We start from the raw sequence: 14,199 nt of genomic DNA on the forward strand, positions 1-14,199 counted from the left end.
ACACTGCCTTTTGGCCTGTCAGTGACTGAGTTTGCAAACTGTGGCCTGTAGCTTACTTGAGGAAGTGGACTACAAAGGGAAATTAAACTTGTGTAGGGAAGCAAAAACTTCCTTCTACCTCTGAAATTCTATGGCTGGCCTAAGAATTAAAGTGACATAAGACAGATTAACAGGAGAAAAGCATACAAAGTTATTTAATATATTTTTACATATATACAGGAGTCTTCAGACAGAAAAGCAAGACTCAAAGGAGCCATTAGGCCCCAAAGCTTATATACCTTTTACCTCAACGAATGACAAATTGTGGGGATGTGACAAGACAAAGGGGCTTGGACTGGGGGCAAGAAGTTTGGGAGTGATTAGGACATACATGGGGGGAAACTAATGGGAGATAAGGGTTATTTTAGTATATTTGTTTGTACGAACTGGAGTTGACTCCCAGGCTCTGCTGATAAGAATATTCTTCTCTTCCTGGTACAGAGAGGGCACCTTTCTCAAGGAAAATTTTATGACTTGCTTTTAGGTAGAAAGGGCAATGTCAGAGAGCCCTTCCTGCATCTGCTATTTCTCAATTGCCTTCAGCTTAAAATAATCAATATGCAAAAAAGCAATGTATTTTGGGGTGGTATGTTCTGAACCCCTTTACTTGGCTCCTGCTTCCAAAGGGCTTCCAGACTAGACAAATAAGACATGTACATGTTGCTTATACCCCTTCCTTCTGGTTAACTAAAAATCATGACACACACACACAAACAAGAAGCAACTTATAAATGGGATCATTGACAGAAAAGAAAAAAAAATGAAGGGTGCTCACATGCCACAATCAATTAAAATATTTAGCAAAGATTGAATGCTCATAATTTCACTGATAGGAACTAGAGTAGAGGAAGAAGGTGGGGAGATCCTTAAGACGGATGTATTGAGTGGCTAAGTTTTAGGGGAGGCCAAGAGTCAGCACACACAAGTCGCGAGCATCTCTGAGATAAAGCAGTAGTTCTCAAAGTGTAGACCTGAGATCAGCATAGTCAGCATTACATGGGAATTTATACGAAGCACAAATCCCTGGGTCCCACCCCCTATCTATTAAATCAGAAACTGGGGGTGGAGCACAGCAATCTGTGTTTTAACAGGCCCTCTAGATGATTCTGATGCACTAAGATTCAGAACCACTGAGAAAAGGAAAGCCAGAGAATGATTAATATAAAATTTGGGACCGTAGTTACCTCTCAAGGAAGAGACCATCATGTGATAGGGGAAGGGCACCCGGAGGGGAGTGGTGACAGAAGGCTTCTACTGTTCATGTTTTTATTTTTTCCTTAAATATATCGTAGTGGAGGAAAAAACGTCTTTTCCTTCTACCAGTCTAGGTTTTGGCTAGGTCTCTGTAACAAAAGGCAGATGAACAAGAGAACGGCATACAAATTTATTTAATAGAAGGAAATGAAGACCTGAAGAAGTAGTTAAAACTGTGTGTTTTTGTGCTGGGTTTGGTGAAGAGTGGAAAGTCAGGGAGAAATGTGATTGGATAAAGGGAGTATAAACTCAGTGTGGTAAACTGGGGGAAACTCAGCAAGGCCTGTTCATTCAAATTCCTCTTGGGGGGGGGTGTCCTCCCTCCTGGAGATAAAGATGATCCTTTCCTCAGTACATAGGGAGGGCACTTCTCACATGAAGGTCTTAGGACCTGCTTCAGGGGAAGGTCAAAGAGTCCTTCCTGCACCTGTTTTCTCAAATTCCTTCAACTTGAAATATTCAGTATGCCAAGGCACCATATTTTGGGGTAGCATGTCCTGAACTCTGTCAATATACGTTTTATACACACTTACATATGTAACGTTTCACAATAAGATATTACTAAAACAAGAGAATATCTTTGAGTAACTTGTGAGTGCTAAGGGAATTACAGAGAAAAGCAATAATTTGAGTCTATGAAGACTGGAATCGTATAAAAAAAAGAAGTATAGACATATTTGTGCAAATGAGGGATGGATATACTCTAGATCAAATAAAACTGACAGAAATATACAAACATGGGACAGGTAATTCAGAGGATTCAAAGAATGGAAGATGAGACCCCCCCCCCCATGCCCTGCAAAATGTGTAGGATGAGGAAGAAACCAGGACAGAGTCACACTTCACTGGATACTTCATACAAACCACGAATGCATCTTGGGTGGATACTATGCCACCCATTAAACAGGGTGTGGAGACATATGTTGAGATACGGAATAATCTCCAAGATATAGTAAAATGAAAAAAGAAAGCAGCAGAGCAGTGTGAACAATACGGTGGGAAAAAAAAAGAGAGATGGTACAAATAGATGTTCTTACATGCATAAAATAGTTCTAGAATAAAACTCAAGAAGTAACAGCTTTCACATCTGGGGACTGATGTACTTTCATTGTGAGTCCTTTTGGATTTTACGAAAAAAAAATTTTTTTTTACTCTGTGCACTCTTACATAGTCAAAAGAATATGTTAAAAAAATTAAACCCTCTAATAAGACAAACAAACATACAAACAACCCTTTTCATTTATGGTAACAGGGCTTAGCCCATGAACTGGCCTAGACTGGGCACTTTTTTGTTGTTGTTGAAGATTTTATTTATTTATTTGAGATAGAGCACGAATGGGGAGACAGAGGGAGAGGGAGAAGCAGGCTCTTCACTGATCAGAGAGCCCAACGTGAGGCTTGATCCCAGGACCTTGGGATCATGACCTGAACTCAGGGCAGATGCTTAACTGACTGAGCCACCCAGGTGCCCCAGACTGGGCACTTCTTACTGAATGAATGAAATCAATTTCTCATACAATCACCATACCTCTTTGCTACTTAAAAAAAAAAGATTTTATTTATTTATTTGACAGAGAGAGAGAGAGAGAACGAGCACAAGCAGGGGGAATGGCAGGCAGAGGGAGAAGCAGGTGGATCATGACCCAAGCTGAAGGCAGACACTTAACCAACTGAGCCACCCAGGCACCCCCCTCTTTGCTACTTTGAGTGTGGTCCTTATTGGTGGGGTCTACACCACAATGACATACCATCTCACACCAGTCAGAATGGCTAAAATTAACAACTCAGGAAACAACAGATGGTGGTGAGGATGTGGAAAAAGGGGAACCCTCTTACACTGTTGGTGAGAATGCAAACTGGTGCAGCCACTGTGGAAACAGTATGGAGGTTCCTCAAAAAGCTGAAAATAGAGCTATCCTACGATCCATTAATTGCACTACTAGGTATCTTCCCTAAAGATACAAATGTAGTGATCTGAAGGGATACCTGCACCCCAACGTTTATAGCAGCAATGTTCACAATAGCCAAACTATGGAAAGAGCCCAGATGTCCATTGACAAATAAAGAAGATGTGTGTGTGTGTGTATCTATCATCTATCTATCTATCTATCTATCTATCTATCTATCTATCTATCTATCATGGACTATTACTTAGCCATCAAAAAGAATGAGATCTTGCCATTTGCAACGATGTGAATAGACTAGAGGGTATTATGCTAAGCGAAAAAAGTCAGTCAGAGAAAGACAGATATCATATGATTCCACTCATATGTGGAATTTAAGAAACAAAACAGATGAATATAGGGGATGGGAAGGAAATATAAAACAAGACAAAATCAGAGAGGGAGACAAACCATAAGACATGCTGAACTCCAGGAAACAAACTGAGGGTTGCTGAAGGGGATGGGGGTGGGAGTATGGGGTAACTGGGTAATGGGCATTGAGGAGGGCACTTGATGTAATGAGCACTGGGGGTTATATGCAACTGATGAATCACTAAATTCTACCTCTGAAACTAATATTACACTATATGTTAATTAATTGATTTAAAAAAAAGTATAGTCCTTAGACCAGCAGCATTAATGTCACCTGGCTTGGGAGAAATTCAGACACTCAGCCTACACCAGAGCTAAGGAATCAGAGTATGCATTTTAATAAGACATGCCCCCTCCCATGGTTCAGATGCACAGTGAAGTTTGAGAAGCACTACCTGAGGCATTATGTAAAGTACTGTGTAGAAATGCCTGCTCAGAGCTTATGATCCAGCTGAAGATAAAGGAACTACACAGATAGAAAGTGCTGGATGCTGCTAGAAAAGACGTGTTTAAATTCAGCAGAAGGGAGAAATCCCTTTTGAGTTAGGGTAAGAACACTAGGGGAGGTAACTTTTGAGCCAGGCATTCACAATGGGACTAAAAAACAAGATTTGATTGATTTCAGTCAGATGCGGAATTTAAGAAACAAAACAAATGATCATAGGGGAAAAAAAGAAAGAGGCAAACCAAGAAACAGACTTAGCTATAGAGAACACACAGATGGTTGCAAGAGGGGCGGTGGGTCAGACGCGTGATGGGGCTTAAGGAGTGCACTTGTTGTGACCAGCACTGGGTGTTGCTTGGAAGTGTTGAATCACTAAATTGTACACCTGCAGCTAGTATTACACTGTATGTTAACTAACTGGGATTTAAACAAAAACTTAAAAAATAAATCAGGGGCGCCTGGGTGGCTCAGTCGTTAAGCTTCTGCCTTTGGCTCAGGGTGTGATCCCAGTGTTCTGGGATCAAGCCCCACATCAGGCTCCTCTGCTGGAAGCCTGCTTCTTCCTCTCCCACTCCCCCTGCTTGTCTTCCCTCTCTCGCTGTCTGTCTCTATCTCTGTCAAATGAACAAATAAAATCTTAATATCAATCAATCAATCAATCAATCAACAACAACAACCTCTTTGGTTACCTTCAGAGGCTGCCAGGAACCAATTCATTATTTTGAGAACTAGTAAATAAAGGGATGGCTCAAGCATTTATTCTCTTTCTTTATAAATGTACTTTGGGGCAAACCAACAAGTTTTCTTTATACAAGGATTTGCAGCTAATAAATGCAGATGGAATAACAGAATTATAATATTACCATTTTTTGCAAGACTTAATAAAATAATGGACTGAGGCCGATAAAATAATGGACTGCGGCTGGCGTCAATGATTGCTAAAACTGCCCAGTGAAAGGCTGACAGGGAACTTTAGAGTGGAGGGTCGGGCTGACACCCTGTGAATCCATGGATCCACCTGACACAAAAAGACTTAAAAGGAGACCTGTCTCTGCAGATCTGATACAAGAGAAGGGATGGATCACCACTGTGAAGTATTCTGGTCGCAAGTCAACCCCAAATCTGATTAAACCTCTGGAATCTAGAACTAACCTCCAGTTTGCAGGGGGGAAAAGTTACAGAGGAACCTGGTAAAGGGTTCCAGGGAGAAATTAGCAACCCCTCCCCTCACCCCACAGCCCAAATTTCCCATGGGAAATTCTAGAGGCCTAATAACTGTTTCCTTAACAAAAAATTGTAGGCAAAAAAGAGAAAGGGGGGAAGGAACTTGAAGATAAAAACAAATTTAAGGAGCAGATCATGTAAATGCAATGTAGAGATCTTGTCTGTATCCTGATTTGAACAAATCAACTAAGAAAAAAGATTTATGAGATGATAAAGAAAAACTGAACACTGACATATTGATACTGAGAAATTATTCATCTTTCTCCAATGTGAAATAGTATTGTAGTTATGTTTTTAAAAAAAGAATCTTTACCTTAGAGATACGAAACGATGAATTTACAGATGAAATGATAAACTGGGATTTAATCTGGTGGGGAGAGTAGGCTGGGGTATATATAGGAAATAAGGTTGGTAACTACTAAAGCTAAGTGATGGATACATGGGAGGTTCATGATACTAGTTTTTCTAACTTCTGCATACTTTGAAAATTTCCCTAATAAAAGTTTTAAAAAATATTTTTTAAAAAGCATACTTTCATACTTTATGAGCAAGGGAGAGGCCAAAGGACAAAAGATGGTCCCCCCTCGTGGGCAAAGCTATACACACAGACACACAGAACTGGTAGTGTAGGATCCCGGCTTGGGACGTTGTAATTCAGCTTGGCTACTGTGTAGGTGTTGAAGTCTAGAAATGCAGGTTGGGTAAGATGATGGAGGGCATGAAGGCAAGGCTGAGAGATTTCCACTCCATCCTGTGGTCAGTGAAGGTGGTCATAGCCACAGCCACAACTGCAACAGCCACCCTTATTTGGCTGTTATCACGAGCCAGGCTGTATGCCAAGTGCTTTGCATATATTATCTCAGTTGGTCCACATAACAACGCTGGTAGGTTGGCATCATTTCCCCATCTTACAAATGAAGAAACTGAATCTCAGAGAGATAAAGTAATTTGTTTAGGCTCACACAGCAGTACCTGGCAGAGTCAGGATTAAACCTACCCATGCCGAGAATATTACCCCCACTTTAACTGCACTAGATCTAACTTTGTTTGCTTTATTTACTGGGGTTCCATATGAGATTTTGCTGGACAAAATGCTTCCATTCCTTAAAAAAAGATTTGGAAACCACTGCTGTGAATGATGGGCAGCTGCTGAAAGCTTTAAGGCAGTATTGTCTAGTGGTTAGATCACAAGGTTTTATTTTTTGTTTTGTTTTGTTTTGTTTTTAATTTTTTGTTGTTGTTTTTGTTTGTTGTTTGTTGCTGTTTGTTTTTGTTTTTTGCTTGTTTTTTGTTTTTAAATCAGTCAGACCTGGTTCAAATTCCGTTCCTACCACTTTATTAGTTATGTGACCTCCGTGTGGCCATGCTGGCAAGGCCTCAGTTTCTTCATTTGTAAGGTGGGAATAATACCGGTACTTCATAGGAGTTAAGAAACACTCAATAAATATAAGCCCAACTTTATTCATATTAATGAATGGCAGCTGTTCTTATTATGCTATACATCTTCAGTCGGGTCGGGACCCAGATAGATTCATACTTGGAGAACTGATATTCACGTCTGCATTCATTTGCTTTCTTCCAACAGATGAAGATACAGAAGCTCAGAAAAGTGAAATGCCTTTCCCAAGGGCAGCCCCGGAGAACAAAGCAGAACCAAGTTTTATAACCAGGTTGTTAGACTCCAAAGCTGCAGACCTTTAACCATTTTAATTTCCTGTCTCCATAAGACATAAAAAGCTCCCAGGTATCGAGGGCCCACCATGTGTAAGCTACTGTTAAGTACTTTACCTCCATGTTCTTATTTAATTCTTACAACTTTATGAAGTAAGTACCATTATAATGTCCATTTTACACAAAGGAAAGTAAAACTCAAAGGCACAAAGCATGGTTGGTTTACCTTGTTGTCACTGAAGTTTCTCATCAGAGTCCTGAATGATAAAACTAAGACTGAGGTACAAAGTTGAGGATATGTGTACTCACTATCCTCCTAGGGTTATGCTAGAAACTCTTGCATGTATACACAAAGAAGTAGGTATAATGATTTTCACAGTAGCAATGCTTGTAGGAGCTTGGAAACCACCTAAATGTCCATCAATAAGAGAATGGAAAACTAAAATACAGTATATCCATCCAGTGGAATGGTAGGTATTCAGCAGTAAAGATGAGATAGAGTTGGGGCACCTGGGTAGCTCAGTTGGTTGGGCATTTGACTCTTGATTTTGGCTCAGGTCGTGATCTTAGGGTCATGGGATGGAGCCCAGTGTCTGGCTCCATGATCAGCAGGGAGAGTCTCCTTGGGATTCTCTCTCTCCCTCTACCCCTCTGCTTCATGGGTACTCTCTCTCTCAAATAAATAAATAAATCTTCGGAAAAAATATTTTATTTTATTTTTTAAGTAATCTCTATACCCAACTCAGGGCTCAAACTCACAACCCCAAGATCAAGAGTCACATGCCCTATCCACTGGGCCAGCCAGACGCCCCTGTAATGTTTTAATTCTTAAAACTATCTGAAGCAAATAGGTTATGCAAAATGTTAAGGTGGATAAAGCTATGTATACAGCAGGCTTGGTCAGCATGGTTTATCATATTTTTGTGTATGTATGAAATATCTCATAATCAAATATTTTAAAGCAACGACAATAAAGACACCTTAATTTCAACCTGCCCAAAGCCATTTCATCCATGAAGAGATTCTGTGGCTGACACAGCACTCTCGTGCTACCTCCTCGGCACATTTATCATTACTAAAAACATCTTCTACAATTTGTTATCTTTATATTACTCTAAAATTGCACTGCCCAGTGCAGTAGCAACAAGCCACATGTGGCTACTGAGCACCTGAGATGTGACTAACCATAACTGAGATATGGGAGAGTATAGAACGCATACACTGAATTTTAGATATCACAATAAAAAAAAGAATATAAGTAAATCACTAATATTTTTTTTATTACATACTGAAAATATTTTAGAAAAATTAGGCTCAATAAAATATATTAAAATTCAAATAAATTTCACCTGTTTCTTCTTACTTTTTCAAAATTTGGCCTTTGGAAAATTTTAGATTACTGATGTGGCATACATTACATTTCTAGCAGATAGAGCTGGTCTAGAAGATGATCCAGGCCCATGATCAGGCCCACGGGAACTCTTTTCTTTCCCACTGTATGCCTAGCACGTGGTGCCTGGCACAGAGTAGGTACTCAAAAACACTTGTGAATTGAATGAAGGACTGGCTCTCTTGTCCTAGCGTAAGCCTGCATCTGCGCATGCGCAATCAAGCCTCTGTCAGAGACTGCCAAACAGTAAACTCCCTTCACCTGTTCCTGCTGAGAGTCCCCTCTCCAAGGTACCACACAATCCTGGCCCTACAATACGGCTCAAACATCTCCCACAGCAAGAACCTCCCTTCATATGAATCTCTCATTCTCTCTCCAGTAGGCAAGGAATCCTTAAAATCCCAGAGTGTCTCTCCCCCCCTGATGCCCTGAATTCCTGATAGGATGTGTGGTCACAGGGTCACCGTGACAGTCTCAGAGACCCTCCCCCACATGACACATCTCACTCTCCACACACAGCCCTCCTCATCACTCATTCCTAATGTAGCATCGGGGATCAATGTCCCTCCAGCATAGGCGACCTGATGAGAAGATCCTTCAGGGCCTCCAACTATCCACAGATCCCCCTTACAGCTTATTCTCAGGACAGTCCTCCTCAGGAACTCCTAACAGAACATCCGGGGTCCTGCCCCTATGGAAGCAAGTGACAGGAAGACTAACTTTTGACTCCTCATATTATCTCCAAATGAAATTATTTAGAGAGGCTGACTGACCAGATTGAGAGAGCGGGGTCTCATTCATTGTACTACTTAAAAACTATGTCCCATTACCAGGCCACCTTGGTAATTCTTATAACTAAAATCGTCTTCACAGTCATATTGCCCTAGATATACTTTTGTAGAATTCGTTCCACGTAAGCCTTTGAAACACGGCACAATGTTTGTAACAAACTTTGCTTTGGCATTGCTTCATTTCTCGATATACTTCAAAGAAGCCCCCTTCCCCCTTCCCACAGTCTCTCCTGACCTCAGAGAATCCCTGAGGTCCAGCCTCCTCCCCGCAAAGACCCTGCTCAGGAATAAACCTCCCCTTGAGGTCCAAACTTACAGTTCTCCACTACCCGTGAAGAAGTTATTTTCCGGTTTCAACTCGCCTTTGGACACCAACACTACCTCCTCCTCCGCTCGCCCTGCTTGCTGGCCTGGGCCTCGAGCCTTCTCATCTGGGCCGGTGCCCTGCTTCTTCTCAGGAGGGACACCACAGCCCCCAGGCCTCGCCCCAGGTGCTTCCCTTCTTTCCCATGCACTTCCGGTTGGAGCTAACCTGCGCATGCTCCCTGACTCTGGCGTCCGTGTGGGGTGCTTTCCGACCCGACCCGTTTCTGGTTAAAAGGACTGCTGGCCGGGGAGCTCGCTGCCAACCCCGTATCACGCCAGTTTTGGTTTAGCGTCTGCGCAGGAAGGCATCTTCAGGCCTCACTTGAGAACTGCCTACCCTCTTTCTCAGGACACAGGCCCTGAAGTGTGCGTGAACAACGAGAGGTACAAAAAAGGCGGGAAAGCTGAGGCGCAGTTTGGGGGGGACACCGGGGTTCAGTCCTGACGTGGGAGCCTGCGAGTCCCCAAACTTTGAGGCAGCGCAGAGCTCCTCAGACCCAGAAGGCAGAGAAGAGAGATGGAGGAGTACCAAAAATGTTTTCTTTTATTATTTTTTATTTATTTTTTTAGTATTTAAAAAAAAATTTTTATTTTGTTATATTAGTCACCATACAGTACATTCCCAGTTTTTGATGCAATGTTCCATGATTCATTATTTGCGTATAACACCCAGTGCACCATGCAATATGTGCCCTCCTTAATACCCATCACCGGCCTATCCCAGTGAAGCCCTCTGAAGCCCTCAATTTGTTTCCCAGAGTCCACAGTCTCTCATGGTTTTGTGTGTTTTGTCTCTTTTAAAGTCTGTTACCAGTTGAGATGATAATACCACGAACATGTTAAATTAAATAAAATATGTTAATGTTAATTCCATCTGTTTCTTTTCTTAGTGTGGCTATTAGAAAATTAAAAATAACTTACATTATATTTTCACTGGACAGTGCTTGGTTGATAGGACACATTGTAAAGCTCCTAGCCCAGTGACTGGCACGTAATGAATGTCTGATAAATTCTCTGAGCACATTTTTTTTTGCAGATTGCTTCCCTGTGAAAAAGCTTTCCGGTGGTTATCGAGGATGAGAAAAATAGAACTGCTCTGTGGTGCTCAACTCTAACTGGGGAGACACACAATAGGTAAGTGAATACAGAAAGAAGGCACTTTGAGATCATGATAAATAAGTGCTGTGAAAGAAAGAAAACAAGGGCAGTGGAATAGCTGGGATTGGCAGTGTCTTTTTAAGGTGTCAGGGAGGGCCTCTCTGAGCTGATAATAGTTGAGCTGAGGTCTGACTAACAGAAGGAGCTGGCTGTGGAAGGCCTGGGGCACAGGAACCCCAGGCCCAGGGAAACAGACTCTCCAAAAGCTCTGAAGCAGGAATAAGGCTTCTATAATTGAGAAATGGAAAACAGCTCTTGTTCTCAGGAAAAAAGTAGCAGGAAATGAGCCTGCAGAAGTGGGAATGTGGTGTCCTGTAGGTCACCAGGGCCCAGTAGGCTTTAGCTGTTGGTATTTGAAACATGACAGGAAACTTTTGTAGCTTTGTCCACCCAGTATTGCAGAGAATTAAGCCCTGACACTCTGAGGCATCCATTACATGCAATGAAGTAGGTCATCTATTGTATTAGAGAGAAAATGCTATTAGCTAGTATCATTCTTAGGAAAATTGAGAAAACAGTCAGTCATACCATTCTCTGGAGGGCTTAATTCTCTCCTAAGACCCTGAGAAAGGCTGCCTGAGAGGATATTTAGCAAGAGATTTGAAAAAGACCATCTTGACTGCAGTGTAGAGAGTAAATGGGATAGGGGCCAAGAGGAAGGAATGGAAGCATGGAGATCGGGGCGGGGGGGAGGGGGACCTTCACAGTGGCCCAGATGGGAGTTGGCTGAGGCTTCCACTGGGGCTGAAGTAGATGGATTGTGAGAAGTGAGCATGTACCTTGGCAGCTAGAACCAACTGGAGCTAGTGGATTAGACATGGGGAGGGAAACGAAGGAGAGGAAGGAGTCAAGGGTAACTTCTGAGTTTTCGGCCTGAGCAACTGGGTGGGTGCCAGTGTCATGTGTGAAAGGTGAAATGACATGGGGTCATTATGTCAAGGGGTTTTAAGATGAAGCTGGGAAGCCATTAAATGGATGGGCCTTATGCACTCCCACGGGTGAAACCCATGAACTTTTGAATTGGGCCAAACTGCAAATATTGCAAGGACTCAGCCTGAACACCTGCAACAGTAAGAGGATTTGCTTAATGATAGCCTTAGCAGCCAATTATATTCAGTTAAGATTAGTTTTTTGTTACCAACACCAATCAAAATTCTTTGTAAACAATATATATAAGCATTCCCTTTTGTCTTTAAAAACCCTTGACTTTTGTTCCCTGGGGAGGGACACAGTTTTGGTTGCTACCCAAATCTGTGCTCCTTGAATTGCAAATAGGTGCTTTTTTGTTGTTTTTTGGTTTTTTGTTTGTTTGTTTCAGAAAGAGAGAGTGCGCACAAGATGGGGGAGAGGCAGAGGGAGAGAGAGAATCCCAAGCAGACTCCCCGCTGAGCGTGGAGCCTGATGTGGGGCTCCATCTCATAACCCTGAGATCATGGCCTGAGTGGAAATCAAGAGTTAGATGCTTAACTGACTGAGCCACCCAGGGAACCCTAAGTGCTTTTGTTTTATTTTAGCTCTGTCTCTTTTCTTGGTCGATACGTGTACAGTGATTTGGATTCCACTCCCAATTCTGCTGGGTGACCATGGGCAAATAAGTGGCTTCCTCTCTGTTGAGACTTAGTTTCCTCATCTATAAAATTGGGATTGCCATGGAGATTTTCTTAAATGTTTATTAATTTGAGAGAGAGAGAGAGAGAGAGAGAGAGGCGGTGGGGAGGAGCAGAGGGAGAGAGAATCGTAAGCAGACTCTGACCTAAGCATGGAGCCCTACTTGGGGCTTGATCTTATGACTCTGAGATCATGACCCAAGCCGAACCAAGAGTCAGCCGCCTATCTGACTGCGCCACCCAGGCACCCCACCATGGAGGTTTGATGACATTATGCATGAAGAGCATGGGTCTGGCCCATGGTAAGCACTTAAACTGTTATTATTTTCATCGTGATCATTCCTGCACGACTAGCATACTTAGTAGGTAAAAGCATGGGCTCTGAAACCAGTCAGACCTGAGTTGAGTCCCTGCATTGTTGGGTGACCTTGATGAAGTCAATTCACACACCTGAACCTCAGGTTCCTTTTCTGTAAAGGGGGTGAATGATAATACCCTCCTTCCAGACAGTTGTTAGGGTTCAGTGAAGTCTTGAATATGAGGTCCTTAGCACTCAGTGTAGGACATAGTAAGTGCTCATTAAACAGGGCCTAAATGCTAGACTAATTTGAATTTTCTTCTCTGTGTGTATATGGAGAGCAGAATTATTACTTAAAATAAGTCTTTGTATTTTTATCGCAAAATAATGCCTGTCCACTGAAAAAATATAAACAGTACAGAATTATGTTAAGTAGCGGATGCAAGTTGACCTATTTCCCCTTCCCCTAAGTCTTTAAGTAACCACTGTTGACTGTTGCAGAGCCTTTCAGAATTCTACATACACACGCACGTGTGCGTGCATGGTCACGCTCTGCTTGAGGAGACAGTATAAGATAATGGCAGTTAGAACGGCAAAAATTGACAAGGCAAGAAACAACAATTGTTGGAGAGGATGTGGAGAAAGGGGATCCCTCCTACATTGTTGATGGGAATGCAAGTTGGTACAGCCACTCTGGAAGACAGTGTGGAGGTCCCTTAAAAAGTTAAAAATTGAGCTACCCTATGATCCAGCCATTGCACTACTGGGTATTTACCCCAAAGATACAGACGTAGTAAAGAGAAGGGCCATATGCACCCCAATGTTCATAGCAGCATTGTCCACAATAGTTAAATCATGGAAGGAGCCGAGATGCCCTTCAACAGATGACTGGATTAAGAAGTTGTGGTCCATATATACAATGGAATATTACTCAGCTATCAAAAAGAATGATTTCTCAACATTTGCTGCAACATGGACGGCGCTGGAGGAGATAATGCTAAGTGAAATAAGTCAAGCAGAGAAAGACAATTATCATATGGTTTCTCTCATCTATGGAACATAAGAACTAGGAAGATCGGTGGGAGAAGAAAGGGATAAAGAAAGGGGAGGGTAGTCAGAAGGGGGAATGAAGCATGAGAGACTATGGACTCTGAGAAACAAACTGAGGGCTTCAGAGGGGAGGGGAGGTGGGGAAATGGGATAGGCTGGTGATGGGTGGTGGGGAGGGCATGTATTGCATGGTGCACGGGGTGTTATACTCAACTAATGAATCATCGAACTTTACATCAAAAACCAGGGATGTACTGTATGGTGATTAACATAATATAATAAAAAATATTAAAAAAAAAGATAATGGCTGAGAGTTCAGATTCCTGAGTCACACAGGCCCAGGTGCTGGTCCTACCCCCGCCACTTAGTTGCTGTGAGATATTGAGCAAGTGAATTAATGTTCACTCTTAAGTCTGAATTTCTCTTTCTGTAATCGGAAAAGTCAGGCAGTACCGGCTTTGTGCTTTGGTTAGGAGTAGCCGAATGGTGTGTGCAGAAGGATTAACACTGTCCACGTGGATGAAGGTCTCTGAACATGCTGCTATTACTCTATACAGGCATATACTTCATCTGAGCTTTTTTTTTTTTTTT

This window comes from Ursus maritimus, unplaced genomic scaffold (genome assembly GCF_017311325.1).
Source record: "Ursus maritimus isolate PB19 unplaced genomic scaffold, ASM1731132v1 scaffold_19, whole genome shotgun sequence".
Lineage (NCBI taxonomy): Eukaryota > Metazoa > Chordata > Mammalia > Carnivora > Ursidae > Ursus > Ursus maritimus.